A 6,515-nucleotide genomic window follows, 5' to 3' on the forward strand; every position below is an offset into this window, starting at 1 on the left:
TAACCTTTTGTAATGCTGCTTGATGAAACAAATACCGTAACAGTTTTGGAAGTTAAAGAACTGGGGCATATCTTTATCCCAGGGACAAAACAGAAGTTGAAATAGGAAATATTTCTTCCTAAACCATATAATTTTAAAACACATTATGATGGCAAAACAAAAACATAATCTCTGAAATTTGTACATTCAAAAAGTACATGAAGGTTTTTTTAAATTTTTTTTCCTTTTTTTCTTTTTTTTTGTTCAGTGGTATACAGTTCATTTTACCAATTTCGTAAAATTTGATTTCTGGTAATTCTTTATAGATGGTTTGATGCAAAACAGTAATTAATAAATCTTCCTATTTATTTGCCGAATATGCTGCCATATGGATCTTATATTTCACTTTACTTGTTTGACAGCCAAGCACATTCTTTAACTGCCTGTTTTAATCCTTCAAGTCTCTTAACATAAACAAAGATAATCCATCCAGAATCTTCTTCCTCCCTGATAATTTTTTCTTCATCTTCTTCTGTGTTTAACTTTGTATTTTTATTCTCAAAGAGCAAAGTGTACAGACCTACATTTTACAGCCCTGAACACCATTTTACTGAGAAGAACTATAACCGAGTGTTAACCACCAAATTGTATTGAATGTCATAGAGCATTTGGCTATTTCATTTCTCTCATGCAAGGCAGGGAGAACAGCATGAAGGTCTCTATGAGACAACTATGCTTATTAACAGTGTTTAATTAGCTAGATGAATATAGCACAGCTGAGCTCAGAACATGGCCTACCTCATTGCCACACAAATGGGAAGCAAGCACTGTTGTGGTTTGGGATGTGTTTTCCTTTAATTTGTTGAGTTTTGGAGGCAAAAAGCCTCTCAAGATGACATCAGAAGTTATCCAACAACTTACAGTAGCAATGAGGGGATTATGAGCTACTGTCATCTTTTCAAGTGGCTAGCACACATCATAGACAAGATGCTCAGAAGTGATGTGGCTGCCTTGCAAGTGATATAATCTTCAGACTAAGAGGAAATTTAAGATAGAAGGCAGAGGTATCACAGATAAAGCGAGGAAACCCCACCTTTTGAAGTTATAGTGGAGAAAAAAAGGGGCTGAAGTAAAGAAATGCTGAGTATCTCATCTTCAGCAGTCCTTCAGGCATTTATCAGTTTCCAGTGTGAATTTAGGTAGTTGCTGGGAACATCTTCATTGGGCAAAGTGTGGCATCCAGGTCAGAGGTGTGTAGGTATGAGCTCTTCTTGATCTGCACACCTGTCTCTCACTGATTTTTGGAATCGTGTTTTATGTCATTGAAAACCTGATCATCTTAGTTTGATTTTGAAACTTGAAAATAAAAAGAATTTTTAATGTCACACAGTATTATTCGTGGTATCTAAAGTGGAAATAAAACACTGATTGTATTTTACTACTATTAAATCTATTTTTATGGCCCTCTGATGACACAAACAGAGTGAAATTTCTTTGGATATCAGTAACATTCCTGTTGAATTCACTGGGCCAGAACTTCACTCCATGACTTCTATTCTGTTTCCATAGCAAAGAATAAAATTTTTCTCATCTCCAGACATATTCATGGATTCTTTCAAATATTTCCAGCAGCAGAGTTTCTCCCTTTAAAGCTTGCAACTTACTGGTTAAATAGGAATGTTTTTTATAAAAACACCTTTTTTTTTTTTTTAACAAAGATACAGCTTGTTTCCCTTTGATCTTGTCCCAAGATAAAACAACCAATTTCATATGCATACATTGGAAAATGCTAAAATTCTTGGATACCAGAAGAGTGTTCTTGAATGCAGAGAGAACCATTCTTACATCATAGTGCAAATTTGATGCCCTATATTAATACAGACTCTGCAAGAGTGAACAATCAAATGAAACAAAACAAAAGGATGCAGGATCTTCCTTTTCACCACAACTAAAGCTTGTTTGGAATTAGCTTTGAGTGAGGCTGCTCCAGCCTGGATTGTGGCTAGAGTGGGCCTTTCAGTAGTTTAGTTTACATCTGCACCAGTGGAGAGGAAAAGAGTGGTGCGGGGGCTTAAAATACATTGCAACATCTTGACTTAGAGAATCGGACAGAACTTGAAATCCCACATGATTTCTTCTTAAAGAAGAAAAATGGAAACAGGTATTTCTTTAATGCAATTCTGTTCATTTACAAAGGATGTTTACAATGATTTTTTTCCCCCTATGCTCTTAGGAAGACTATTTTGCTTTGAGCACAGGTTTGTCTTTTCCTCTAGGTAATATTTCTTACAGGGCTGATTTCCATTCACTTTTTAAGATCATGCTTTTTGTGGCCATCTCTGAGGTGTTTGTGATGGGTTTGCCATTTCTCTTTTTTGCATGCACATACAGACACACACGACCTACATAACTGTTGCATTTGGTGCAACACTAAGTGCCTGTACCATCTGGCTGAGCCACAACAGTGCACATTTGCATGTGGTCTGGCTCCTGGGTGGCATTTTTGCATTGTTTCAGCTCTCCCTAGACAAAGAGGCATTTAATTGTGTCTTCAATGAGCCTGAACAGGAGACAGCTACCAAGAGCTTCACTGGGAAAGGGGGACTGCCCAGCCCCCACTGCTGCAATGTAGAGAAGCAAAGCGAGGAGGGGGGGCCCAAGCTGAGGTGCTCTCTTAATTAAGTAACATCAAATTCAGTGGCCATTTTGTCCCTAAGCTGCAGCTGTCTCAGCTGCCAGCTGCTCTTGCTTTTCCACGGCTGCTCTCTGACCCATGAGACATCACTGACCTCCCCTTCTGCCCTCTTTGCTGCCCTCACGTTCTCCCAGCCCTGCATCACTTTGGAGAAGTTGGGAGGACAGCAGTGGACACAAATCAAGCATCATGAATGGGCTATAAATTCGTGACTCATGTGCTGCTCTCTGTGTGCGTTGGTCTGTAACACAGGGGGACAGGCAGCCAGAAAGGGATGTGAAAAGCCTGACAGAGAAAAAAGACCTCTGCTCAGGTAAGGTCATAGCAAAGGTCAGTGAACTTCCCCAGTGAGAATGAGTGTGCCACCAGATAATGGGAAATGACATGGATGGACTTCCAGGATGCAGGAGCCAGTTCACTTTGTAAATCAGAACATCAAGGCCAAATTGGAAAACAAAAGCATTGAAATACCACAGAAACCACACTATTTTTAATATGGGGATGATGATGTAGGGCTGTTTTAAAAACCATTTCAACAGCAAACCCTAGGCCAAATCGTTCAGGGTTTGTTATTCTAGGCTGATCTGCCATTGCAGTCTGTGTTCTTTCCAAAAACTGCAGAGAACAAGTACACAAGTTTGCAAATTCCTCAATTATGGGGCTTGCTGTTCTTTAAATTACACATACATTTAAATTGTTTAATTAATACATGCATCCTTGGCTTCTCTAAGGAAGCAGGGAAACAGCAGGCCTTTAATTTGCACTTCAGAAATATAGCAAATAAATGAAACCGAATAACAGAAGGAACCCCATCTACTAGTTAGAGCAGGAGTCCTCTTTTTTCCTTACATGCCTCCTTGTTGACCACTACAAAATGAGCACAAGCATATACTGACATTTTTCCAGTAAGGATGAAAGACAAAAATAGGAATAAATTGTGAATTTATATTCAGATATGAATTTGAATGTGAATTAGATGATCATAAAATTTAGTAAAGTATCCTAAATTATTAATAACGATTGTACTGAAATCTCATCAAGAAGCAGATGATGACATTTGAGCAGGAGACAGACACCAAAACTAGATCAGCCAGTATCCTTCAGGATTTTTATACCATGTCAGTGACAACAGGTACTTGCAAACCCTGCTTAACCAGGCATACAATGTCTGCAACTCCTTAGGGTTCCCTAAATGGAACAAAGAGGCAACTAAAATGTATGAAGGTACCTGTCCTGCTTTGCTTGATAGCTTGGTTTGTTGGTTACTTGGAAAAGCAGCACTGATTTTTCACAGTACAGCACCTGCTAGTACATGGGTCATTAAGGAGTGATCTGCCCATCCAGTAACATTTTCCTTTAAGAAAAGGTTAAAATAAGCACTCAATGATGTGTTCTTTAAAGATATTCCATGATGCTGGTTGGCAGTTGGTTGCCTGTCTTCAGAATTTGGACATAAAAACTGTCACAGCGTGAGCTGCATGAATCAGAACACAGCTATTTTCACTTGTTTAAGAAAATAATTATTGTAATCTTTGTGTTTTGCAGGCACCCTAGAAACATTCCTAATTTGCTCTGACAGTGAATTCACGCTTTCTACAAGTGGTAGGCTATGATACAAGTATTATCAGTACTGGAGAAATGAAGGTGAGAACTGTCAGAAACACAGGTGTCCACCTGCAACTACACTTCAGTAATAGCATGAGATCAAATTCCTTTGGTTAATTTGCCATGCTAAGTGAAACAGCTTTTCACACTGCAAACCTGGGTCATGCACTGTATCTGCTGCCCTTGTCCTATAGTTGGCTGGGCTACTTAGCCACTTTTTACCAATTAATGCTATCATAATGCATCAAGTAGATTTATATGGATATACTTATTCTGAAAAAATAGGATCTATGCTTTTCTGTTCTGGGAAAGCAGAAATTTTCACCAAATCTCTAGCCTAGGAGATAAGCCTAAGCCTAGGAGATAAAGATTTTTTAAATTACTGTTATTCTTTATTAAAGATGGGGACAGAAGACCAAGGGAAATAAGACAGTTGCAGAAAATACTGAGATTATAGTTTGGATTTTGAATCACACTTTTTGGGGAGTCATCTGGATGCTGGGAAAACAGGAGAATATTTTGTCTACTAAGATCAGAATAAGGATTGGTGCAGTTTCATTGAAGGTAATGGCACTGAAGTAGAAAGAGAGAATCTCATCCTGCAAAGTTTAACTGAAATCATAGTCTGTACTTGCCAGCAGTGGGAAGACAGATTAAATTTAAACAAGGAGTGGGATCCCAGTACTAAGGGCTGGATCTTGCAGATACATGCTCTGAAGGGTTTGCAGCTATTCTCCCACTCAATAGGCATCTCCCTGTGCTCTTTTTGAAAGCAACTGCTTATTGACATGAACCAGTAAAAAGCATCTTGCTTTTTTAAGCAACATGATATTAAGTTAGAGGTGTTTTAGTACATAGGAAAGTGATTGTTCCTCTGTGATACTGTTGAGGCTGCATCTCAAATCCTGTGTCCAGTTCTGAGCCCCTCACTACAAGAAGGACATTCAGGTGCTGGATGCATGTCCAGAGGACAATGGAGCAGAGGAAGGAGCACAACTCTGGTGAGAGGCAGCTGAGGGAGCTGGGGGTGCTTAGCCTGGGGAAAAGGAGGCTCAGGGAGGATTTTATTTTTCTTTACAACTGCCTGAAAGGAGGCTGTAAGCCACCTGGGGGTTAGTCTCTTCTCCCAGGTAACAAGTGACAGGACAAGAGGAAATGGCCTCAGGTTGTGCCAGGAGAGGTTTAGACTGGATATTAGGAGAACTTTTCTTCATGGAAAGGGTTGTAAAGCATTAGAACAGGTTGTTCAGGGAGATGGTAAAGTCACCATCCCTGGAAGTGTTTAAAAAACATGGATATGGCACTTGAGGACGTGGTTTGGTGGTGACCGTGGTGGTGGAGCAATGTTGACAGTTGGACTTGATGATCTTAAAGGTCTTTTCCATCTATGATTCTACAATGACACTAAGTTTGACAACACCCAGAGAACATAAGCAGTCATCTTACAGGCGCAGGTAGTATCTTTTTTTCACTCTCTAACCCATGCAAATGGAAGAAATATAATATGTGCATTAATCACATTTATTTTTATGACAGATCATTGGTTTCTAGTCTTTCTCTTTCCAGGAAGACAATCAGCATCCTTCATGTGACAATGCCACCTTGACTCCGCAGCCTGTTTTTCTAATTTTAGTTACTGCCTTACTGAATATTGAATTTGTGATGGTTTTACCTGGGCTAAAAATAGAGCAAAAGAATTGTTATAAACCACACAGACAGACCTACATACCACAGCCCACACTCCATGATAAAGAAGATATACTTGAAAAATTTCTTGTACAGCTTCCCAGATGAAAACTACAGGAAGTTCTTCACTGAATCAATTATGGTTGGAGGGGACCTCTGGGGATCATCCAGGCAGGGTCACCCAGAGCAGGAGTGCGTCCATGTGGGTCTGGAGTGTCTCCAGAGAGAGTCCATGACCTCCCTGTTACCCTCATTGTAAAGAAGTTCTTCCTCATGTTGAGGTGAAACTTCTTGTGCTTTAGTTTATGGCCGTTAACTCGTCATCCCCACCGAAAAGAGTCTGGCACCATCCTCTTGACACCCGCCTTTGAGGCATTTATGCAATCCCCTCTCAGCCCTCTGTTCTCTGGGCTAAACAGGCCAAACACCCTCCTTACTGTGAGGGTGGCGAGGCGCTGCCACACGTCGCCCAGAGAAGCTGCGGGTGGCCCATCCCTGGGAGCGTTCGAGGCCGGCTTCCATGGGGCGTTGAGTGCCCGGAGCCTCCTCC

This window comes from Agelaius phoeniceus, chromosome 4 (assembly GCF_051311805.1).
Source record: "Agelaius phoeniceus isolate bAgePho1 chromosome 4, bAgePho1.hap1, whole genome shotgun sequence".
In the NCBI taxonomy this organism is placed as follows: Eukaryota; Metazoa; Chordata; class Aves; order Passeriformes; family Icteridae; genus Agelaius; species Agelaius phoeniceus.